Source organism: Tamandua tetradactyla, chromosome 20 (assembly GCF_023851605.1).
Source record: "Tamandua tetradactyla isolate mTamTet1 chromosome 20, mTamTet1.pri, whole genome shotgun sequence".
Classification (NCBI taxonomy): Eukaryota; Metazoa; Chordata; class Mammalia; order Pilosa; family Myrmecophagidae; genus Tamandua; species Tamandua tetradactyla.
Window position 1 is genome coordinate 3,230,676 of NC_135346.1, and position 26,021 is coordinate 3,256,696.

Sequence of the window (26,021 nt, forward strand, 5' to 3'; positions counted from 1 at the left end):
TCCAGTGCAGCAATGGGAAAATTTCTCTTCATTTTATATGCATAGACTTTATGTTCTTAATTTAATTCCTTGGGAAAGGACCCAGTTGGACCATCCACTGAGCATTATGAGCTCCCTGAAACATGGCAGATTTGAGATCATAGGAGAGGCCACGCACTGCTCCCCTCAGGCTCAAGCACACAACTCAATTCACTAGCTGATGCTTCTAATGAATGACAGTCATAATCTCGTAACTCCTCTCAGTGTGAGGAATTCCAAACTTAAAAACTTTGCTAAAATAAGGAAATAATAGAGAATATATCTGAAGGTGTAGGGTGTAGAAGAAACAAGAATCTGGCTAGTGGGTTCACGTGATACTTGCTTCACTTTTGGGTGTGCTTGAAATTGTCCTTAACAGAAAGTTTGAAATGCCCACAGGCGATTGGTTTTACTGACTACCTTGCTGAATCCTTTCCCACCAGTTCAGCTCAGCAGAGGATTTTTATGCATAGGCATAGCAAATTTACATTGCAGTCAGGTAGGTCAATTTTTATTTTTTGAATATGGAAAATTGCATTACACTTGCAGTTGTCAAAAACTGCGTGTATTTTGGTGTGATTTACTAAAGCAAGGTGGAAAGCTCCATTAACGTTAGAGTCGCAGCTGACGCATTCACATCGCAGTCCCTCTTCTGAGCCTCCAGGAGCACAAGGTGGGCCTCTGAACCGTGAGCTGAGGCCTACTGTGCCCGTTTGAAACTACAATGTACCCCAGAAAAGCCATGTTTCCCGAGCCAATCTTGTGGGGCCAGACCTATTGTCTAGAGTGAGAAACTTATTCAATGACTTCCATGGAGCTGTGACATGCCCAGTTGTGGGTGTGGCCTTTTGCTTACATGGAGATGCGACTCCACCCATTCCAGGTGGGTCTAAATTAATTTACTGGAGTCCTTTGAAAGGAGAAACATTTTGGAGAACCTCAGAACGCAGACACGTGGAGCTGCTTGGAGTGCCGACAGAGAGAGCAGACACCTAGACACAGACGTTTGGAGATGCAGAGCCCAGCAGACATCTCCATGTGCCTTCCCATGAGATGCTGATGAGCCAGAACCCAGAGCTGTGTCCTGAGGAGCTGAGTGAGGCCCACAGATGCTTAGAGAGGAAGCCACTGGCACCAGAAGCTGGAAGCAATGGAACCGGGAACAAGGACCAGCAGACACCACCACATGCCTTCCCACGTGACAGACATCGGCCTTCCCTGAGTCAGGGTATCTTTTTCTGGATGCCTTAGTTTGGACATTTTTATGGCCTTAGAACTGTAAACTTGTAACTTAATAAATCCCCTTTATAAAAGCCAACCCATTTCTGGGGTATTGCATTTCTGGCAGTATTAGCAAACCAAAACACCCAGGGAAACAAACAGTCATAGGAGGGCAGCAGAGAGCCAGGAGATGGGCGGTCAGCAGCATATCAACTGGTGTTCTCAGGAGCGATAGACTAGACAATAAGGGGTGCAGTGAGGTTTTGTTGTGGCTGTTGGATGCAAATGCAAGAAATAGGTTTCATTTTGTTTTTAGTTGTTGTTATTAAAATGTGACATTGTGCCATCATATTGGTGTGAAACAGCCAGGAAAGTTTTTGTGGGGATTTGAACTGGGCCCTGAAAAATAGATCTGACGTTAGGTGGAGAGAAGTGGGGAGAGGAGGAGAGAGGTGTAACTGAGAAGTTAGTATTTAAGGGATGGTTGTGGTTGCTGAATCACTGTACAGATACTCCTCATTGCTTTCTGGTATTGGAGTAGACAGAGGGGCATGCCTGAAGTTTTTGAACTGTAATCTCACGGCCTTGATCTCTAATAATGATTGTCTAGCCTTCATCTCATGTTCCATGTTTATAAAAACCTTGTGACTGACCTTCATTTGTACCCAGTTATCCACTTTTTCAACTTTGGAGTCTTGTGATCACTAAAGACAGCCCCTAATGTTCATTAATGAAGGGTCTTGGGTCCACCCCAAGTCCAAAGTTACCTTGATAACCGAGACTGGATCTAACCAAATGGGCCCACGTGACATGAGCAGTAGCTTAGACTTTTTTTTTTTTAACATGGGCAGGCACCAGGAATTGAACCCGGGTCCTCGGGCATGGCAGGCAAGCACTCTTACCTGCTGAGCCACCATGGCCCACCCCTATAGCTTAGACTTTAACCTAAAAGTCCCTATACTTCTTTCATACGTTCCGTGACTAATTATGTCACCAATCTGCACATGCTGAATAATTAGATCACCTCTAATTAATCCTCTGGCGCCACAGTGCTTATTATCCTGAAACCTGCCCATCTTTTAATGCTATAAAATGTCAGAATACTAAAGTTAGGAAGACAGAGTGAGGGGACCATAGGCCATCTGCTCTCCTGCTTCACGGCTAGTAATAAATTCATTCTCATTTTGAAACCCAGGTGTCTCAGGAATTGTCATTGAGTACATCAGGTAGAGAACTCATGGCCTTTGTCTGGTAACTGGGAAGTCCAGACTGTTCCACCCTTCCTATCTGCTGCCCTTGACAAGTTTCTTAGCCTCAGTTTTCTTATCTGTAAAATGGAGATAACAGGGCAGTGCAACGGTGGCACAATTCTCGCCTGCTATGCTGGAGACCTAGGTTCAATTCCTGGAGTCTGCCCATATCAAAAAATAAAAATAAAAAATATGGAAATAACAATTCATACTTTATTATGTTGTTGCCATGGTAAAATGAGTAATGTCTATAAAGGTAAGCAGGGGGCTGGCACACTTCAAGAGTTCAGTGTTAGTTCTTACTTGTCATCATTAATATCAGCAAATACAACAGTGGGGGTGGGTGGGGTGGGACCTGTGTAGAATGGGCCCTTTGGAGAGTGCTAAGAAGCACACTGCCAGAGGGTGGGTCACACGTGCAGGAACCTTAAAAACCAACCAAGCATTGGAGAGTTGGAGATGAAGGGGCTGGAATGGGGCAGCTGCCAAAGGCCCCCCTGAGGAGCCAAGTCTCTTCTCTCTTGCAGCCACAACCAGCCCTGGGTTTCCTGGGATGGTGCTATGCCCACATGTTCCCTGAATGATCCATAGTGATAGCTGTCAGATGTTCAAGGCTCAGGATTTATTCAAGAACCAGCCAGGACAATTCTGGGCCTCTCAGGTAACTTCTCCCCCAGCCATTCAGAGAAGTCCCATTTATTTTGTTCTTCCATATATGGTCCTGAGGTGGCACCTGACGTTTATACACAAACCTTCACAGATTATAAAATAAAACAAAGTAAAATAAAATACAACAGCCTTGTATCACCACCTCACATTCACAGCCCAGCAAGAACAGAACACCGAAGGGAGAAGGAGTCAGCGTAGGGGGTGTAGATGAACGTGTTGACATGTGGGAGTCCCTGAGCTCAGAAAGATGCAGAGGGTTTGGCTGGACCCACATTAGGTGCAGGGTGTGGGTGGGCAGGCCATTCCAGGAAGAAGGAGAAATGGTCAGAGGAATGGTGAGCTAAGAGGTGTGTGGCAGCTCAGCTGAGGTTCTGAGTTGAGAAAGACCCTGCAAGAGGTAAATGGGGAATTGGATCCAGATGCCAGAAATTTGGGTCTGGGAAGCTAAGTGTAGGCTGGGGTTTCAGAGACAGCAGTGAGGAAAGGAGACTCAAGACCTAGTAACTTCCCCAACAAATCCTCCTAGAAGCACGATGGGTCCCAGGTTATTCAGTATCATTGAGGGGAGGGTGAGCAGACATATAAATGAGCTAAAAAGACAGAGGCTAGGGAAAAATAAGCAACTTGGAATGAGATGGAAAACACATTATTATAGATACAGGCTCCTGGGCAGGCATAGAGATAAGAGGCCTGCTAGCATGCCAGAGATGGTGAGAGGAGGCTATGGTATAACTGAGAATAAATAGATGAGTTTAATGAAATGAATAAATCTAAAGACTAGAGAACTAGGTCCTTGCACAGACTAATCATGAATTGAGGAATCTGCTTAACTCTGTCTGAATCCAAAATCAGTGTTTTATTTTGTTTTTGCTTTTAAATTAGGGCCTTGAGGCAGGGTGTGGAGGAAGAAAGAGTTCTTAGATAAGAACTTGAATAAGGAACCTTCCCACCTACAAAATCTTGTTGGTCCCTGTGTGGGCTTGAAGTTATTATGTTCCCTAGAAAAGCCATGTCCTTTAATCTTCATTCAGTATTGCCAGGTGGGAGGTTTTTTATTGTTTCTATGGAGATGAACCCACCCAATTGTGGGTGGTAACTTTTGACTACATGGTTTCCATGGAGATGGAGCCTCCACCCATTCAAGGTGAGGTTGCTTCCTAGAGCCCTTTAAGAGGGAACCATTTTGGAAAAAGTTTTAGAACAGCAGAGTCCACACAGCCGGAGACCTTTGGAGATGCAGAAGGAAAATGCTCCTGGGAAGCCTTTTGAAATGAGGAGAGAAAACTAGCTGATGTCCCTGTTGAGAGAGAAAGCCCAAACTCCATCGGCCCTGTCTTTGGAGCTAAGGTATCTTTCTCTGGATGCCTTAACTTGGGCATTTTCATGGTCTTAAGAACTGTAAACATGCAACTTAATCAATTCCCTTTTTAAAAGCCATTCCATTTCTGGTATATCATATTATGACAACTTGCAAACTAAAACAGCCCCCATCTCTTGTAATGTCACTCACCCCTTATCTTCCTGGAGACTGGGGGACACAGGCAAGTCCGTGGTCAGCCAAGAGTTCTAGTTCAGGTTTCTTCATTTGTGAAAATGGGAGGCAAGGGGTGCTTTCAGTATTTGACAAAATAATTTCAGAGACCCCTTCCAGGTCAACTGTGACACTTTTCCCCATTCATTTACACTTATGCTCCTTGAATTCTTGCCTCTGAGTGAGGCAGGCTAGAACAGGGAAAGAAGGGAGGGAGAAAAAGAAAGTCAGGAAGGAACCCTCAAACAAGATGGTTAATCAAAGTCAGGAGGGCCTGTGTCTGACACAGACACCAGCCCAGGAGCTACCCACTTATGGGAAACACCCAGCAGTAGCCAACCCATCTGGAACAAAGTGGGTCCCACCTGAGTGAGTCATCTTCAGAGACCAGTGGCGCCAAATGACCCCAGTGAGTCATCTGTGGGGAAGCATGGAACCTAAAAACCCACCTGAGTGAGTCATCTATGGAAAAGGGTGGAACAAACCGGCCCAGCCAAATTCACTTTTTACCACCAGGAACTGCCCTGGAGAGAAAGGAGGGCAGGAGGAATGACCTCAACAAGGAAGGAGAGGGAAGTAAGCTGAGCAAAGCAATAAAAGAAGGTCGCAATGTTAGGGGCCTCTTGCCTCTCTCCTCTTGCGAGAGTGCCACATGCTCCTTCTCTGAAGGTGCACGCAATGGGTTTTCTTCCTCCTTGCTCTACCTGTACTGTGCTCTTGAATTCTTTTCACTTGGTGCAGCCAAGAACCTGGAAGCATGAGTCCAGCAACCTCAGGGCTGACCAATGAGGACTTTTCTGGCACTCACCCAGACTCTGACTTGAAGAGAGTGAGTGGGGCTCAGAATCACGTAGGGTCCTGCCTGTCTCCTGGGACACTTGTGTGGGCCCCACACAGTGGCGGCTTTGTCTCAGCCCAGGGCAGGTGAGCCGGGACTGGAGTAATTGTGATGACAAACAGCTGCTTCTCTGAACTCCGGCTGCATCTTAGGTGTAGTACCACTCCTGGGAGAGGGAATTATAACTAAGAAAGTAGGATTTAAGGGATGATTTTGATTACTTTATCATGACATAGATATTCCTTTTTGCTTTCTGGTATTTTGGAGTAGACAAAGGGGAATATCCCAAATCTCTAAATTGTAATCCAGTTGCCTTGATCTCTGATAATGACTATATAGCATGTGTCTTGTACCCCTATGATTATAAAAACCTGGTGACTAACATTTGTACCCATTTACCCCATTTTTCAACTTTAGAGTCTTGTGATTACTAAAGACAATCTCTAATGTTTATTAACGAAGGGTCTTGGGTCAGTCCAGAACCAACTCACCCCAAGTCCAAAGTTACCTTGAGAACCGAGACTGGATCTGACCAAAATGGGCCCACCTGACATGTGCAGTAGCTTAGGCTTTAACCTAAACTTCAACTGTATCTCATTCTGCCATTTTCTTACATACCTTCTGTGTACTAAGCATATAATCAGTCTGTGCAGGCTCAATAATCAGATCACCTCTAATTACATCATCTGGGGCGACTGTGCTCATTATCCTTAAACCTGCCCATTCTTTCTCTAATAAAACTTATCAGAACTGCTGACGTTAGGAAGACAAAGTTTTGGGCCCATCTGACCTCCTGCTTCACCCCTAGCACTAAACTCTTTCTCTCTTTGAAACCCGGTGTCTCAGGACGTGGTCGTTTGAGAGTATCGGACAAAAGAATCCACTGCCTTTGTCCAGCAACAGTATTTGGAGGTGGGTGCCTCTCCACGTGCCCCATGGGCCTCCTTCTCCAGCTGTACATAAGGGCTCAGAAAGTAAGATCTTTATCTTCATCCTGGTGAAGGGGAGGATGTTCAGCAACGACGCTAGAAACAAGGACAAATCTAAACGCTAGAAAAGGGAATGTTAGAGCCAGACAGCACCTCTGGAGATTTTATAGATGTGAAGATGGGCTCAGAGATGACGAGGGACTGGCTTATGGTCAGAGCAGGTCCCCACACTCTGTTCTCAGGGCATGGGTCTCATGGTCTGCAGGCCCCGTGCAGCCCTGAATCTGAGCTCACATCAGTTTCCAAACAGGCAAAGCTGAGCTGAACCGGTTTCCCTCCCGCATGTGCAGGAATGGATCAGCCCTGGAAGATCATTTCCTTCTGCCTCTCATGGGAAGTGGCGGGAGGAGGGGCCACAGGTGGGAGCCTCCACACCATCCTTTGGAGATTGGCTTCCACCTCTGCATGGAGCTGGAGAACTGAGTCAGTCAATGCCTCTTGGTTGTAAAGAGGATGGAGGAAGACTCAGCACTTTCAGTTCTGTTCTCAGAATGGCTCCCAGCCTGAAAGAAACCTCAGTGGGACTGGAGAACAGGTGAACTGGGGGTTCAGTTGGCTGGTGCTCACTGGCCGGGGGGCTCATAGGGGACGTGGGTCTGGAGCCCCACCTGCTCAGAAAACCTCCTTTGAATCCCAGGTGGAAGACACCCCCATCTCCCTCAGCATCTTCTCTGTCTCTCTTTTGACGCCTCCTACATCCTGGGTGGAACACAATGTTTACATTCAGTTAAGCCTTGGGGAAGCAGTGAACAACCAAGCTGTCTCCCATCCCCAGAGCAACCCAGAGAGGGGATGACCCACTAAATAGCCCACCCAGGGAATTCAGAAGAGTGTCCAGTAGGGGCTGGCGAGACCAAGGGCCCAGCAGAAAGTGGCAGTTCCTCTCCTGCAATGGCGATGGCAGTGCTGCCCTGAGCCCCGGAGCTACCTGGCAGGTCTCCCTGGAGCTGTTCTGCAGAGAAGATGCCAGGGACACCTGGCCCCAAGCCAGCCAAGGCTGCACAGTGCCCCATCCTCTCCCTCAGGGAGTAGACAATGAGTACCACTGAGTCGGGACAGGGGAAGGATGTCCTCGGGCGGGGCTGCTGGGCTCTGAAAGTGCCTGGAGCAGCCAAGGGACCTGTTATGGGTTCCCCAGGGGTGCCCCCGAGCAGCTCAAGAGCAACTCATTAAATGCTTGTTAGAAACTTTCACCTTAACAAGCCCTGGAGGGAGGTTGCTGCTCGGGAAAGGGGCGGGAGAAGCCGTGGGCTCCCCAAGTAGGGGAGCTGAGGACGGGCAAGCTCCGAGCTGAGGGGCCGGGAGGAATGGCACTGGGCTCTGGGCAGCTGCATATGCTTTACCTGTGCTTTCTCAGCTAACAGAAGACAGAAGTTTAGACTGCAGGAAATGGGCTTTGCTTCTGTTTCCAACACTTCTGTTTTGTTTCGTTTTGATTTTTTCTAAGTATAATTATTGATGTTGTGGTTAATCCAACTTAGTGATTAGTTAGCCTTAGTTAACTAAGTTCAGCTAATTTAGTTACCTAAGTTGAGTTAACTTAGTTCAGCCTTCCCTGGCACTGGCCACTGCAGCCTGGCAGCGCCTCCCCTCTTTGTGCACAGCGGTCACCCTCTCCCTCCATGTACATCCTCTGGTCAGCACTCCTCAGAGGGCCGTGACCTAAGACTGACACCAGACAAGGGCCAGGGGTTCTCTGTCAGTTGCCCTCAAATGACCAATTCCTGAGGCACCAGGTGCCAAAGGGAAAGTTTGTTGCCAGGCATGAAGCAAGAGAGAAGTTGGCCTATGGGCCTCATATTGTCTCCTTGAATCTAGGGAGTTTAAAGTGTTTATGGATTCTAACAAAGGGAGATGAAGTCATTACAATTTCAATAGCAAGTGTGAGCAGAAAGGGAGAGAGAGTTATCATGTCAATAGCAAGTACAGGCAGAAACATTTTACAAATATAAAGGAGTGACAATGTGCTTGGAACCAGTTAATGGCTGTTTCCAAGAGAGTGGATTCAACTTGCTCCACTAGCATTACGGGATTTGCCCTTACAAGTTTCTAAAGTTACAAACAAATGGATAAAGTGTAAACCAGCGTTTATAATCACAAAGGCACAAGCTAAAGGCTATACAATCATCACCAAAGGTCAGGGCAGCTGGATTACAGGTCAGAGATGCTGGGTATTTCCCTCTCTCTACTCTAATATACCAGAAAGAAAAAAGGGAATATTTGTATAAGGTTCAGCAGTCGTAATAATCTGTTAAATCCTAACTTCTCGATTACAAGGCTTCCTCGTTGCTCTTGCAACACAAGTCCCACTCGGTGTGTTTCATTTTTGCTACATTTGGGGTGCACAGGTGGTTCAGTGGTAGAATGTTCGGGGTTCAATTCCCAACTCATCAACCCAGAAAAAATTTTAAATCTTCTAGTGATTTTTGTTAGTCTGTATTGTTTGTCCTCACCTCGCCCTCATCCCACGCCAGCACCCCTGAGTGCAGGGTGTCATCTACCTGTGTCCCACCTCCGTAGTTCCTGGACCTACAGCAGAGTCTGCCCTGACATACCTGTTGATGAAGGGAACATTTTTTATTCATGTCCTAGGGCTGTGTAACTAAGTCCCACAAACTGGGGAGCTTTGCACTGTAACCAAGAAATCAGGATTTAAGGGATGATTCTGACTGCTGAACCATTATATAAATATTCCTTTTTGCTTTCTGGTACATTGGAGTAGATAGACAGAAATACGTGAAATCTCTGAACTGTAACCCAGCTGCCTTGATCTCTGAACAGTGACTGTATAGCCCTTATCTTGTGCTCCAATGATTGTAAAAACCTCATGACTAACCTTATCTAGATTTACAACTTTAAAGTCTTATGATCACTACACACAGCTCCTAACTTCATTTATTAATGAAGGGTCTTGGGCCAGCCCAGAACTAACCCACCTCAAGTCCAAAGTTGTCTCGATGACCAAGACTGGATCTAATCAAACGGGCTCACCCGACATGTGCAATAGCTTAGATTTAACCTACAAGTCACCTGTACCTCATTATCTTACTAAAATCATGTCCATCATCATAATAAGGCTGCTATTTTCTTACTGCATTCTGTGATTAAGCATGTAATCAATCTGCGCATGCTCAATAATCAGATCACCTCTAATTACATCATCTGGAGCCACTGTGCTCTTGATCCTAAAACCTGCCGTCTTTGATACTATAAAACTATCAGACTGACTGCAGTTCAGGGAGGCAGATTTTGGGCCCATAGGCCATGTGCTCTCCTGCTATGTGCCTAGTAATAAACTCTTTCTCTCTTTGAAACCCTGGTGTCTCAGGAATGGGTCATTTGAGCGCATTGGGCAAAAGAACCCACCACTTTTGTCCAGTAACAAAACAACACAAACGTATTCTCTCACAGTTCTGGAAAATAGATTCCCAAAGCCAAGATGTTGGCAGGGTGGTGCTGGTCCCCTTGGCTCTGTGAAGAGTCCCTTTTGCCTCTGCCACCTTCCTGTGGCGGGCTGCACTTCTGGGGGTTCCGTGTGGGCATGTCACTCCAGCCTCCGCCTCTGGTTCATGGGGCCTTCGCCCTGTGTGTCTGTTTCCGTGTCTCTGTTCCTGATACATGAAAATCCTGATACATGCTACAGCACTAATGAACCTCAAAAACACTGTGCCCCAAAATACATGCAGCAAACCCTGGCAACACTGAGGGTAGAACTAGACACCTCTACCATAATAGCTGGAGACTTCAATTCTCTATTCTCATCAATGGATTTCTAGACAGAGGATCAATAAGAAAACATAGATTTTGAATAATATGACAAATTAACTAGACTTAACAGACATTTACAGACCATTACACCCACAAAAGCAGGATACACATTCTTCTCCAGTGTGCATGGATCATTCTCAAGAATAGACCATATGCTGGGTCACAGAGCAAGTATCTATAAATTTAAAAAGATTGAAATCATACAAAATGCTTTCTAGGATCATAATGGAATGAAGTTAGAAATAGATAACAGGCAGAGGGCCAGAAAATTCACAAATATATGGAGGCTAAACAACACATTCTTAAACAACCAGGGGTCAAGGAAGAAATTACAAGAGAAATTAGCAAATATCTTAATGAAAATGAAAATTAAAACACAGCACATCAAAAAGTATGGGATGCAGCAAACGCAGTGTTGACAGGGAAATTTATTTTCTTAAATGCCTATATTAAAAAAGAAAGAGTGAGGCATGCAACGATGTAAATGAACATGTGGGACATTTGGTGAAACAAAATAAGCCAGAAACAAAAAAGCAACAATGGTGTGGTCACCTTTAGAAAATGTTTATAAGAAAACAGGGGCCTAGATCGTAAACTTTTAGAGCTGACACATTAAGTCCAGAGTTGTGATTATTATTTCTGGATTTTTGAGAGACTGTTTTATATATATGTATATATAACCTGATATTTAGAGATAGGAACAAAGACGAACAGGTTATGATTAAAATAATTCAGAACATAGTGTCTATATTTTAGAACCACACATACTCTTTGAGACCAATGGAAGAAAGGTTTATTTGATCTGGAACTGAAATTTTCTGTAGTGCGTAATCTAATTCAACCTATCTGTATAGTTCATTTGAACAACTGAAACACAGGAAGCACAGAATGAGAAAGAGGTCCTTTAATCCTGTATAGAATATTGTAATGCCTGGAAGCATCCTAGAGTATATTAAGCAGATAATCAAAATGTATTGGCAAAGCCCCCTGAGAGAGGGGAGAAAGAATATGGAACTATTAAACCTTATGATCAGGGAATCCCCTCATACTGTGTCAAACTTTAGGGACACCCAAATCAGTAGGCCATGCCCTTGATCATGAGACTTACTCTTGTAAAGCTTATGTAGGTAATGGAGAAGCTTAGACTACCTCTAGGCATGCCTGAGAGTTACTTCTGGAGGACCTCTGTTGTTGCTCAGATGTGGCCTCAGTCTCTCTAAGTACAACTCTGCAAATTAAATTATTGCCCTTCCCCTACATGGGACATGACATCCAGGGGTGAAAGTCTCCCTGGTGATGTGGAAGATGACTCCTGGGATGAATCCAGACCTGGCACTGTGGGATCAACAGTTCCATCCTGACCAAAAGGGGGAAAAGAAGTGTAATTAATAAAGTATCAGTGGCAGAAAGAGTTCAAACAGAGTCGAGAGGCTACTCTGGAAGTTGCTCTTATGCAAGCTTCAGGTAGACCTTGCTACCTATTATAACCTGCCAACCCCCAACCAGGACCATTCCAACCCATCCTAAAGAACACCTAGGGCAATATATAATATTCCACAAGGGTTCCAGGCACTAGAGTAACTTTTCCAGAAATCTACAACCTCCAGATGGGTCCCTGGTCCAGATAAGTCCTGAAACCTAGCCCAGCATCTCCAGAACATCAGATAGTTCTATCTCCCAACCCCATATTAGTGACAGACATTTTCAATATCAAAAACTTAGGTAACAGTGATAGGGTACAAGATCTCCACTCAAAAATCAGTAGTATTTCTATAACTAGTAATGAGCTCTATGAGGAGAAAATCAAGAAAAAAAATCTGTTTATAACAGCAGCCAAAACAATAAAATATTTAGGAATAACTTTAACTAAGGATACAAATGACCCATACACAGAAAAATACAAGAAATTGCTGACAGGAATCATAGAAGACCTAAATAAATGAAAGGGTATACCCTATTCATGCATTGGAAGACTAAATATAGTTAAGATGTCAATTCCACCCAAATTGATTTATAGATTCAATGCAATACCAATTAAAATCCCAGCAGCTTACTTTGCAGAAATAGAAAAAACCAATAGCCAAATTTATTTGGAAGGGCAGGGTGCCCATAATAGCTAAAAATATCTTGGGAAAGAAAAATTGAGTGGGAGGTCTCACACTACCTGACCTTAAAGCATGTTACAAAGTGGTCAAAACATCATGCTACTGGCATAAAGATAGATATCCTGACCAATGGAATCAAATTGAATGTTCAGATAAAGACACTCTCATCTGTGGAAATTGATCTTTGATAAGGCAGTCAAGCTACCCACCTGGGACAGAGCAGCCTCTTCAATAAATGGTGCTTCAGAACTGGATCTATGTGCAAAAAAACGAAAGAGGATCTATGTCTCACACCCTATACAAAAGTTCACTCAAAATGGATCAGAAACCTACACATGAGAGTCATGACCAAAAAACTTAGAAGAAAATGTAGGGAAATATAAATCTTGTGATAGGGGATGGTTTCCTAGACCTTACACCCAAAGCATAGGCAATGAAAATAGAAATAGATAAAAGGGATCTCCTCAAAAATTGAACACTTTAGTTCAGCAAAGAACTTTGTCAGAAAAGTAAACAGGCAACCTACACATTGGGAGACAGCATTTGGAAAACACATATCAGAAAACGGTTTAATATCTAGAATATATAAAGAGATTCTTCAACTCAACAGTAGAAAGACCAACAACCCAATTAAAAAATGGGCCAAAGACATGAACAGACACTTTTCAGAAGAGGAAAAACAAATGGCTAAAAGGCACATGAAAAGATGCTCAACTTCACTGGCTATTTGGGAAATGCAAATCAAAACCATGATGAGATATCACCTTACACCCACTAGAATGGCCATTATAAAAACAAACAAACAAACAAAAAACAGAAATAGACACATGCTGGAGAGGATGCAGACACTCATCCACTATTGGTCTCTTGAAAAAATTGCCATATGGTCCAGCCATGCCATTACTAGGTATATATTCAGAGGAACTGAAGGCAAGGACACAAACCGACATTTGCACACCAATGTTTATGGAAGCATCATTTATGATTGCCGAGAGATGGGAATAGTCCAAATGTCTGTCAATGGAAAAGTGGCTAAGCATGCTGTGGTATATATATATGATGGAATATTATGCAGCTGTAAGACAGAATAAAGTAATGAAGCATGTAACAATGTGGATGAAACGTGAGGACATTATGCTGAGTGAAATAAGCCAGAAACAAAAGGACAAGTACTGTTTGGTCTCACTAATATGGACTGACATTAATGAGTGAATTTTGAAAGTTAAAGTTGAGAACACAGGTTATTAGGAGATAGAAAAGGGGTAGAGATTAGGCATTTGATACTAAAGGAGTACAGAATGTTCAGTAGGATTGATTTATAGATTCAGACATGAAAAAGATGAGTGTGAGTGTATTTGGAAGAGGAAGTGTAGGGACACGAAGGAAAAATAGACGATCAAGACTTGACTGTATAATGTCACAAAATCTAGAGTAGTCAATGATTAAATGAACAAATATAAAAATATTTTTGCATGAGGGAGAACAAATGAATGTCAACATTACAAGTTGTTGAAAATGGGATGTGTGCTGGTTTGAAATGATGTATGTACCCTAGAAAAGCCATGTTTTAATCCTAATCCCATTTTGTAAAGGCAGCCATTTCTTCTAATCCTTATTCAGTATTGTATGTTTGAAGCTAAATTAGATCATCTCCCTGGAGATGTGATTTAATCAAGAGTGGTTGTTAGGCTGGATTAGGTGACAACATCTCTCCACCCATTTGGGTGGGTCTTGATTAGTTTCTGAAGTGCTATAAAAGAGGAAACATTTTAGAGAAAGAGAGCAATTCAGAGAGAGCAGAGCAGAATGACATAGCCATGAGAAGCAGAGTCCGCAAGCCAGTGGAGACGCTTCATCTCTTTGGAGATGAAGAAGGAAAATGCCTCCCGGGGAGCTTCTTGAGACAGGAAGCCAGAAGATAAGCTAGCACATGATACCATGCTCGCCATGTGCCTTTCTAGATGAGAGAAAAACTCTGACTGTGTTCACCATGCGTCCTTCCACTTGAGAAAGAAACCCTGAACTTCATCGGCCTTCTTGAACCAAGGTATCTTTCCCTGGATGCCTTAGATTGGACATTTCTACAGACTTGATTAATTGGGACATTTTCTCAGCCTCAGAACTATAAATTAGCAACTTATTAAATTCCCCTTTTATAAGCCATTCTGTTTCTGGTATATTGCATTCTGGTGGCTAGCAAACTAGAACAGATGGTATACAGGAAAAAATTACAATCAATGCAAGTTAGGGTCTGTAGTCAACATTAACACTGTAACATGCTTCCACTGAAGGTAACAAAAGCATAATGCCAAAACTAAATGTCAGCAAGTGGGAGGTATGGGGAAGGGGTATGAATTCTTTGTAGAAGGAAAGGAAATATCTTCATATTGATTATGGTGGTGAAGGCATGTCTATTTACTTAGGTTCGATTGTATGATGTGCAAATAAAATTGTTTAAAAACGAACAAAGAGTAACAAATGCTAGAGAAAATGTGGAGAAAGACATGTACTTATTCACTGATGGTAGGGAAGCTGAGAGATGCAGCCCCTCTGGAAGGCAGTGTGGTGGTTCCACAGGAAGCTAGGAGTGGGGTTGCCATATGATCCTGCAACCCTGTTACTGAGTACATACAGGGAGGAACTGAGTGTGAGGACACAAATGGACATTTGCACACTGGTGTTTATGGTGGCAGTCTTTATGGTGATTCACAACGGATGAAGGTGGCCTAAGGATATAACAACTGAGGAATGGAAGGGGAAACTGTGGTGTTGACACACACTAGATACTGGGTAGCTGCAAGAAGGAATGAAGTTGTGAGGCATGCAACTAGGTAAATGAACCTTAAAGACACTATGCTGAATGAAATGTTGGGGAAAAAAAAGATAAATATTATCTTGCCTCACTCAAAAGGACTAACTATAATATACAAGGCTATAGATATGTCCAACTTCAGGTATCCAGGGAGATACTTTGGTTCCAGAAGGCCAATGGCGTTCAGAGTTTCTCTCTCAACTGGAAAGGCACATGGTGAGTATGGTGATGTCTGTAGCTTTCTCTCCAGGTTTCTTGTTTCATGAAGCTCTCCTGGGGATGTTTTCCTTCTTCATGTCCAAAGGTCTCTGGTGGCATGGGCTCTCTTGCTTCATGGCTCTTTAAAAAATGCTTGCTTCTTTCTTAGGATTCCAGCAAACTAATCAAGACCCACCTAGAATGGTTGAGTCACATCTCCCTCTTCAAAAAAGGTAATTCCCACAGTTAGGTGTGTCACATCTCTGTGGGGATAATCTGATCAAGTTTCCAGCCTAAAATACTGAATAAGGATCAAAAGAAGCTACCTCCACAAAATTAGATCAGGATTAAAACATGACTTTTTTAGGGCACATAATCCTTTCAAACGAGCACACATGGATATACCATGTGTTAGGTAACCATACCTCTAGTGATATAGATTTGGGCTGTTTCCAGAGTTTTCTATGAAAGTAATGGAAGGAACAGCGATAAATTTCCTAGAGGAATTTGTAGGTATTTCTCTTGTTAAAGCTTAATTTTCAAAAAGTTATCATGTACACCTTTCTTACATATCATCAATATTTCACACACATATAACCACATGTCAAATATGTATGTGCTGGTTTGAAACTGTTATATGCCCCTGTAAAAGCCATGTTCTTTTAATCCAATCTTGTGCGGGCAGACATATTGTTAGGTGGGACCTTTTGATTAGACTGTTACCATGGAGAGGTGACCCCACCTATTCAAGGTGGGTCTTCATTTATGGGAGTCCTTTAAGAGGGACCCATTTTGGAGAGAGCACAGATGCTTGGAAACAGAAACATATTCTTGGAGATGCTAAGCTAATAATTGAAATACAGAGTTTGACCCAGAGATGCTAAGAGAGGACCCTGGAATAAGCAGCTGAAAGCAACTAACTGGGAGCATGGACCAGCAGATGCCAGCCATGTGTCTTCTCTTCTGGCAGAAGTACTCCAGATGCCAGCAGCCTTTCTTCAGAGTCCAGGTATCATCTTGGCCACTTTCATGGCCTTAGAACTGTAAATTTGTAACTTAATAAGTCCCCTTTGTAAAAACCATTCCATTTCTGGTTTATTGCATTCCAACAGCTTTAGCAAACCAAAACAATGGGTTAACCCAGTATTCTAGTTTGCTAGCTGCCGGAATGCAATATACCAGAAATGGAATGGCTTTTAAAAAGGGGAATTTAATAAATTGCCAGTTTGCAATTCTAAGGCTGAGAGAATGTCCCAATTACAACAAGTCTATAGAAATGTCCAATCAAAGGCACCCAGGGAAAGATACCTTGGTTCAAGAAGGCCGATGAAGTTCAGGGTTTCTCTCTTAAGTGAGAAGGTACATACATGGTGAGCACAATCACAGTTTCTCTCTCAGCTGGAAGGGCACATGGCGAACACGGCGTCGTCTGCTCACTTTCTCTCCTGGCTTTTGGTTCCATGAAGCTCCCCGGGAGGCATTTTTCTTCTTCATCTCCAAATGTCGCTGGCTGGTGGACTCTCCACTTCATGGTGCTGCAGCATTCTCTGCTGTCTCCGAATCTTTTTCATTCTTCAAAATGTTTCCTCTTTTATAGGACTCCAAAAACTTATCAAGACCCACCGAAATGGGTGGAGACATATCGTCACCTAATCCAGCTTAACAACCACTCTTGATTAAATCACATCTCCAGGGAGATGATCTGATTACAGTTTCAAACATACAGTATTGCATAGGGATTATTCTGCCTTTATGAAATGGGATTTAGATTAAAACATGGCTTTTCTAGGGGACATACATCCTTTCAAACCAGCACACCCAGCAGCAATGAGGGAACCATCAGGATGGTAAAACTGATTCACAAGGAATTACAGAAATAGGGGCTATACAAGTGGTAGAAGAAGAATGTTGGAATACAATTGGTAGATTAAATATAAAGCTGGTTAATGAATTCCACTGTAATAAAACTATAATCTTTGGAATCATCTTTTCTGTATAACAGATACCATTTGTACCACTATCAGACAAAAGTCTATACTTATCAGGCAACTTCACAGAGTCTGGGTCCTAATTAACCGTAAATACTAAGTAACACAAAGCTTCCTTTCCCTACAACAAAAGTTCCCTATATTTGGTCTTCAACCAACTGCAGTGCATCTGCTAAGAACTTATTGAAAATGCAAATTCTTGGACCCCAGCCCAGACTGGCTAAATCAGAGACTCTGGGGATGGAGGAGAGATCAATGTTTTAACAAGCTCTCCAGGAGGTGCTTAAGCATTCAATTTTGAATGCTACCACCCTACATAATTAAATAGTGTCTGGTGCTCCCATTAAACAGTGCTCCAATAATGCCCTGGAAGGACTTGCTCTTACTCTGCCTTGTTTCCAAGCTGTCAATAATTTTTCTTAACCCAAAAGATTATGATCAGTGGTACTGCTGGATTGTGCAGCCTGGGAATTATAAACCCTGCTGCTGCCGGACTTGCCTTTTCCTGATCATCAATACAGCTGCACAACCCTTTCTGTATTTAGGCCTCTTTACACTTCCTTTTTTCTGAGAACTGCTTGTTTCCGTCCTCTGCTCAATTTTTTAAAGAAGATTGTTCAGCTTCTCATTTCACCTCCTTTTTTGCTGATGGGGTGTAGAAGTCCAAAGCTCTGAGATGACAGAGGTGGGTATTGAGCTGGGTCCTACCTAACCTAGGTTCCCATGAGGGCCAGTGGAGGCAGGGGAGAAAGAAAGCACATGGACCTTTATTGCGACCCAGAGGGAAGTACTGGGGGGGGAGGGTGCTGGTTCGAATCTGTTACGTACCCCAGAAAAGATCATGTTCTTTTAATTCATTCTCGTGGGTACAGATCTATTGTGGGTGGGTCACTTTGGTTAGGTGATTTCAGTTAAGTTGTGACCCAGCCCATTCAAACTGGGTCTTAATCCTTTTCTGGAGACCTTTATGAGAGGATAAAAGACTGTAAAAGCCCAGAGAGCTTAGAGAGAAACACGCCAGGAGAAAAAAGCAAGGGCCCACAGGAGCTCAGAGAGAAATCCATTGGAACCAGAGCCCAGGAGGGAAGGGCCGGCAGAAATCACTATGTGCCTCCCCATGTGACAAAGGAAGCTGCATGTCAGCAGCCTTTCCTTGGAGATGGTATCTTCATCTTGATGCCTAAATTGGGACATTTTCATGGCCTTAGGAATGAAAATTTGTAAACTAAGAAATCCCCATTGAAAAAGCCAACCCATTTCTGGTATATTGCATTCTGACAGCTTTAGCAAACCAAAACATTCATGATATAAAATCATTAGAATAGGAAAACTTACAGAGTCAGAATGTAGAGTATACGTTACCAGGGGGTGGGGCGATGGTAGGACATGAGGAGTTAATGCTTAAATGGTACAGAGTTTCTATTTGGGTTGATGGTAAAGTTTGGCTAACAAGTGGTGGTGATGGTAGCACAACACTGAGGACATAATTAAGAGCACTGAATTACATATGTGGACGTGGTTAAAAGGAGAAATTTTAGATTGTATGTATGTTATTAGAATAAGTATAAAAATATCACAGGAGTGTAGAACACAGTGAGCCCCACTGTAAACAAGGAACTTCAGGTAATAATACAATAATAAGAACATTATTTCATGAACTGTAATGAATGTTTTAATACAAGGTCTTAATAACGGGTGGCAAATGGGAACTCTGTGATTTATGCATGATTTTTCTATAAACTACAACTTCTATAATAAAAAAATAATCAGAACACTCAAAAAGTTTGGGGATAGGAAAACAACGAAAGAAAAATTAATAATAAGTTTGGGGAGTGGGAGGTGTGATTGACAGCCCTGTGAGGAACCCCAGTGAGAATACTTAGTAGGCAGTTGGATATGGAGCTCCAAAACGCAAAAATGCCTGGTTGGAGAAATGAATCTGATTTCATCAGAATCTGATTCATCAGTAGATTTCCAGCATCTAAAGCCATTGTAATTAATAAGACCGCAAGGACAAGGTGTGGAGAAGAGGAAGCCCTGAAGTGCGCGGTCAGTACCCTGAGAAGGAGCTGACTCAGGAGAAGGAGCACGGGAGGGGCGTGGGAATTGCAGGAAAGCCAAAAGGCGGCAGGACTGCAGAGCTGCCCCGAAAAGGCTCACTCAGCTGTGCCAAATCCTGCCGCGGAGCGGGGAAAGGGGAGGTCTGGGCACGCCCGGGCATTAGCCACCTGGAGCTGTGGGTGCCTTGCCAGGAGCCAGGTGGATGGACGGTGAAAGCAGAAGTGGAAGGAACAGGTGTGGGACACCCCCCCCCCCCGCGGAGGTGGAACAGGTCCTGGGCCCCGGTCTGCCCCCCACCCCCAGCCCAGGCCAAGCCTGGGAACTGAGAGCTGCGGGACTCGGGAAGGGAGACTTGCAGCTCCGGGAGGAAGACGCTGTTGGGAAGCTCGGGCTGTGACCTACAAGCGGAGGCCGGGAATGGCAGGAGGATCGCCGAGAATTCCAGCAGGGAAGTCAGAACGCGAGGAGACGCAAGCAATCGAAACCAGGAACCGGACCTCCTGGCAGAGAACCACCGCCCTGGCCTGCAGCGAGAAAGCAAGGAGAAGGGTGCAGCCCAGCTTTGACAGCGCGACTGTGCTCGCGAAGCCTCTGTCTGATGCTCCTTCTGTTCAAGGTGTGGACGGATGAGTAAAAACTAAGGATAAAAAATAAATCAATAACGGGGGGAATAAAGGGTAAAAAATGAGGTAGATAGAAATACTAGTGGTCAATGAGAGGGAGGGGTAAGGGTATGGGGTGTAGGAGTTTTTCTTTGTTCTTTTTTCTGGAGTGATGTTCTAAAAATGATCATGGTGATGAACACACAACTATGTGATGATATTGTGAGCCACTGATTGTGTACCATTTATGGGCTGCATGTGCGTGAAGATTTCTCAATAAAAACATAGTTTAAAAAATAATGAATTTTTTTTAAAGCACATGGTAAGCAGTGTTTGTTGTTGCTATCACATTGTTACAGATCAAACTAATAAATGATGTTGATTACAATAGCATTATAGGCAGAACACAATTCATTGGTATTACATTTTCCCTGTTTCCCTCTTTCTGTTTTAAACCAGTCAATAAAAAATAATTAATTAAAAAGCAGAAAAGGAAAGGAATAAAGGCTACTAGAAACAGTTCAGCAATTTCAGGTGCTTCCCTCTAGCCACTTCCAGTACACAATAAACTGAAAAGGGTTATCTATATGATGCATAAGAATAACCTCCAGGATAACCTCTTGACTCTGTTTGAAATCTCTCAGCCACTGAAATTTATTTTGTCTCGTTTCTCTCCTCCACTTTTGGTTAAGAAGGTTTTCTCAATCCCATGATGCCAGGTCTTAGTTCATCCCCAGAGTCCTGTCCCACATTACCAGAGAGATTTATACCCTTGGGAGTCATGTCCCACATAGCAGGGAGGGCAGTGAGTTCACCTGCTGGCTTGGCTTAGAGAGAGAGAGGCCACATCTGAGCAACATGAGGTTCTCTGGGGGTGACTCTTAGGCATAATAAATAGGCTTAGCCTATCCTTTGCAGGAACAAGGTTCATGGGGCAAACCCCAAGATTGAGGGCTCAGCCTATTGAATTGGCTTTCCCCACTGCATGTGGGGCTATCAGGGATTCCCCAGACTGGGAAGCTGAATATTTTTCCTTTCTCCCCAGTCCCCCAAAGGGATTTTGCAAATACTTTTTCATTCTCTGCCCAAATTACTCTGAGATATAGTAGGAATCACCCTAACTTGTACAAACCAACAAGATCTCACACCCTATTCAAGATTCCGTGTAATTATGGTGTTCAAATAATCTGATCATATGAATTAGATAATGTGCTACCCAAAATATAAATTTTGCACCAAATAAATATCCCTTCCTTTGGTCTCATATAGAAGTTGAAATTTTAAAATACGTACGGTATTATCCTTTACTTTGTGTTCTGATTCACCTTAGTCCTATCCAGATTAGCTTCATTGATATCTCTAGTTGAAGTCTGATCACTTTTTCAACTTTTTTAGCAGTTACTTTACGGGGTAATGCTGTCTTTCATAGCTTCAGTGCTGTAACTCAGAATGAGTGAGACCTTTTTGATTAAGTTGTTTTCATGGAGATGTGACCCACCCAGTTTGGGTGGGACCTTTTGATTAGGTGGTTTCCACAGAGATGTGTCTCCACCTATCCAAGGTAGGGTTACTTACTGGCACCCTTTAAGTAGGAGCCATTTTGGAAAAAGCTTCAGAGCCCACACAGCCAGAGACCTTTGGAGATGCAGGAAGAAAACATGCGAGGAAGAGAAAGCCAGCAGGCGTCAACATGTGCCATCCAAGTTGACAGAGGTGTTCCAGAGTCGTTAGTCCTTCTCGAGTCAAGGTATCTTTCTCTGGATGCCTTATTTGGACATTTTTATGTCCTTAGAAGTATAAACGTGTAGCTTAATAAATTCCATTTATAAAATCCATTTCATGTTTGGTATATTGCATTTCCAGCAGTATTAACAAAACAGCAAGTATAAATGTGTAGCTTAATAAATTCCCTTTATAAAATCCATTTCATGTCTGGTATATTGCATTTCCAACAGCATTAACAAAATAGCCCTGAATATATCATATAGCAGCCCCCCATCCCTGAACCTGTAGCCTTCACTTCCCCAGCCTTCCCAGATCCCCCACTCCCAGCAGTGCCCTCCTTTCTGCCATACGGATTTACAGGAATGCACCAGCAAATACTGCCCAGCATTGGAAGTGCTTCACCTGCTGTGTGAAATGTTGCCTTTACCTCCCCGATCCCTGCCTAGGACCTCCTCCCCCCAACCCCTTGCAGTTCCCTGCCTCTCACCCCTCCCTTCACGCCCTTCTTTAGAGTACATTCATTTGTCTCAGTCTGACTGTCTATCTGCTCCATGAAATCACAAGTTTCCTGAAGGCAGACATCTCTACCCTTAAGATCTAGATCAAGACCTCAGATAGGAGTGGGAAACATAAATATTGGTTAAATAAATGAATATTTGCACACCATGTTTATAATGGCATTATTCATGATTGCCAATGGATAGCAACGGCCCAAATGTCCACCAACTGACGAGTGCGTAGACAAACTGCGGTATGTACGAACGCTGGAACCCTATGCATCTGTCATACAGAATAAAGTCATGAAGCATGCAACACTGTGGGTGGACTTTGAGGATATTATGTTGACTGAAATTAGCCAGAAACAAAAGGACAAATACTATATGGTTTCACTAATGTGAACTATCATGAGCAAACTCTGAGAGTTACGAACACAGGTCACCAAGAGAGAGAACAAGGGCAGAGAATGGGTAGTTGATGCTTAAGGTGTTCAGAATGTTCAATAAAGTCGATTGTAAAAGTTCAGAAATGGCAGCACAATACTGTAAGTATAATGAACAAAGCAGGGTGTGCGTGTGGTTGAAAGAGGAAGGCTGGGGCATGTGTGACACCACAAGGAAAGCTAGAGGAGAACAACTGGGATTGTAGAACACAGTGAAAACTAGAGTGGACAATGATGTTGCTTAAATGTACAAATGTACGAAAGTTTTTATATGAGAGAGAACAAATGAATGTCAACAGTACAAAGTGTTGACAATGGGATGGAATATGGAAAAAATACAATCAATGCCAACTAAGGTCTACAGTTAAGAGTAACATTGTAATGCTCTTTCATTAAATTGTAACAAAAGCACTGCACCAAAGCTAAATGTCAACACAAGGGGGATATAAGAGGTATGGGATTTTTTCTTCAGAGAAAATGAAAATGTTCTCATATTAACTGCAGTGGTGAATGCATAACTGTGTGATTTTATCAAGAGCTATTAACTGTACACTTAGGATGGATTGTATGGTGTATAAATAAAACTGTTTTTTTTAAAAAAAAAAAAAATAAGAAGAATCTATGGCTTCATCAAAGTGCTTGGAGAATCCCCTGGTTGTTAACTCCAGCGCGTCTTGATTGGGTGCATACACACATTGTCTGTCTTAACCCCACCCCCTTTCTATTGCAAATATTTTGTATTCTAAAATAAAATGAATAGAGAATAAATAAATGAAAGAAAAGTAGAAGTGCGGGTGTTAATAAATCTTTGTTCGTTCATCAAGCGAGCATTGATTGGTCCTCACTCTTGCCTGGGGCACGCACTGCAGATGCTGACTCAGATCTGGCCTGGCCAGCCGCAGATGGCATCTGATTTCCAGGGTGAGGTGATTCCCAGCCCAGTCCGCCCCAAACGCTCTTGGATTTGGGGCCCTACTTGCTCTCTAAAAGTCACTTGTTCCTCTTTAAAAGTCCAGGGAGGGGTGGGGAGGGGTCACCTGTGTTTCCACCCTTGACCCAGACTTCTCCTTACACTATCTGCAAGAGTCTCACCCCTTTGGGGCTTCACCTTTGGAGATGAAGAAGGAAAATGACCCTGGGGAAGCTGCATGAGACAAGAAGCATGGAGAGAAAGCTAGCAGATATCGCCACATTCACCATGTGCCTTTCCAGTTGAGAGAGAAATCCTGAACATTATCAGCCTTCTTGAACCCAGATGCATTAGATTGGACACTTCTATAGCCTTGCTTTAATTGGGACATTTTCACAGCTTTAGAAATATAAACTTACAGCTTGATAAATTCCCCTTTTTAAAAAACCATTTCAGTTCTGGTATATCGCATCCTGGCAGCAAGCAAACTAGAACACTGGACTTATCTGGCCTAGGAACCATCTGGAGGTTATAGACTTCTGCAAAGTAATCCTATTGCTTGCAACTTTTGCAAGATCTCAGATGGAGCCCTATGTGTTCTTTAGGGTTGATAGGAATGGTGTTGGTTGGGGGTTGGCAAACCATGGCAATTAGCAGTATCTAGGTGAATCTTGTGTAAGAGCAGCCTCCAGAATAGCCTCTCAATTCTATTTGAACTCTCTTTGCCACTGATACCTTGTTTTGTTATATTTCTCTCCCCCTTTTGGTCAGGAAGGCATTATTGATCCCATGGTACCAGGGCCAGACTCATCCCTGGGAGTCATATCCTATGTCACCAGGGAGACTTTCACCCCTGGATGTCATTGTCCCACATAGGGGGGAAATGATTTCACTTGCAGAGTTGAGCTTCCAGAGAGAGAGAGAGAGAGTCCACATGTGAGCAACAAAAGAGGTCCTCCAGAAGTAACTCTTAGGCATACCCATAGGTAGGCTAAGCTTCTCTGCTACAGAAATGTTTCATAACTTATTTTATTTTTGATACAAAATCAATTTGCAATACAGAAATAAACAGGCTGCTTTATTAACGCTCTTAACAACAAAATTTAGCACCGTATCTGGCAGTTATCATAATTTTTGAAATTCTAAGGCGCACAAGTGATATTTCAAGGTGTCCCCAACAGCTGTGATGTGAAGAGAAAACATCTGCAGTTTCTATTGACAGTGAGACCACAGGTTAATTGTACTATAGTTATAGCATCCATTCATAATGGAAAGAATGACTCAATTTCAGTTAGAGATTAGGGAAAATACGAGTTTTGTTCTTTATTCTTACCCAGGTTCTCAGATTTCCTGTTTTTCACTGTCCCGACAAGGGGAAAAACTTCTCATCTGGGTGAGTCCTTTACTTCCAAGGTTGCAATAACCACCTGTGGACAGAAGATGGCGGCAAAAGCAAGAGCCTCCTTCTGCGGGATGGGCATAGAATTAGGTAGAACTGGCAGAATTGGGTGGAATCTGCAGCCGGGGACTGTTAAGACTTTTTTTTTTTTAATTTCCACCTAGAATTTTACTTAATTTTTTTCTAATTATCAAAGTAACACAAACTTATGTTTATTAAAAAAAAAGTTGCCAGGCACAGTAAAACACAAGAAAAGCAGCAGCAAATAAGCCCCAAATCCCACCCCCACTACCGCTGATAATTCTACCACTAATTCTTCCAATCCACTAATATTTAAACCATTTTTTGCATAAATATATGCACACAGTACAAACTTCAAAAGGTATCCATCCACCCCTTCCCTCCTCCCACCTGATTTCCTTCTTCAGAGACTATTCCCGGAGAATCCAGAAGTCTGCCCACTTATGTCTGCAGGCCGTCCCCTCCCAGGCAGCTGCATTCTACTACACCGCTCTGCATCTGGCTTTTCTCACTTAACAAAATACCTTGCAGCGCTTTCCTATCAGTGTCCTGCCTTCTTATTAATAGTCTCATGGAATTCTATTTTACTGGTGTCCCCACAATTTATGTAGTCAGTTCTTAACTGTTGGGCCCTTGGACTGCTTCAGTTCTTTCTAAACAGTCAGCGTCTCTCCTTTGCTTGCATCTATTGGCCTGTGGAGTAATGTATACATAAGTGGCTGGAAATGAAAATTGTGGTTCAAAGGGTATATCGTTTTACTAGAAATTGCCAAACTGCCCTCTAGAGGGGCTGTACCGTTTATAAGTCAGACTGCAACATAAAAATGACTAGCCTCTGCTAAGTGAATGGTTTCCTTTACATAATTGAGATTATTCTCGGTACATACATTTTTCTAAACTTCTCTTTTCTAGCAAAAGTTTTTGCTCATATCAAAGTTATTCATAAATTAAAATTAAAAATAATTCTTTAGTATTA

General features: G+C 43.0%; 1 long non-coding RNA gene across 8 annotated transcripts in view; it reads right to left on the reverse strand.

The window, feature by feature from the left end:
• Positions 1-2,856: 2,856 nt before the first annotated feature.
• LOC143664860 (uncharacterized) overlaps positions 2,857-26,021 on the reverse strand; it is a 32,138-nt gene continuing 8,973 nt past the window's right edge. Inside the window, exons 3-8 of one of the 8 annotated variants that reach the window (XR_013166634.1) lie at positions 19,851-19,972; positions 7,860-10,459; positions 7,125-7,215; positions 5,139-5,693; positions 4,669-4,880; positions 2,857-3,241 (exon numbers count right to left, since the gene is read on the reverse strand). This is a non-coding gene — a long non-coding RNA (uncharacterized LOC143664860). Of the gene's footprint in view, positions 3,242-4,668; positions 4,881-5,138; positions 7,216-7,859; positions 10,460-19,850; positions 20,086-26,021 lie in introns of all 8 variants that reach the window. The other 7 variants (XR_013166630.1, XR_013166632.1, XR_013166629.1 and 4 more) reach the window with 7 other exon arrangements.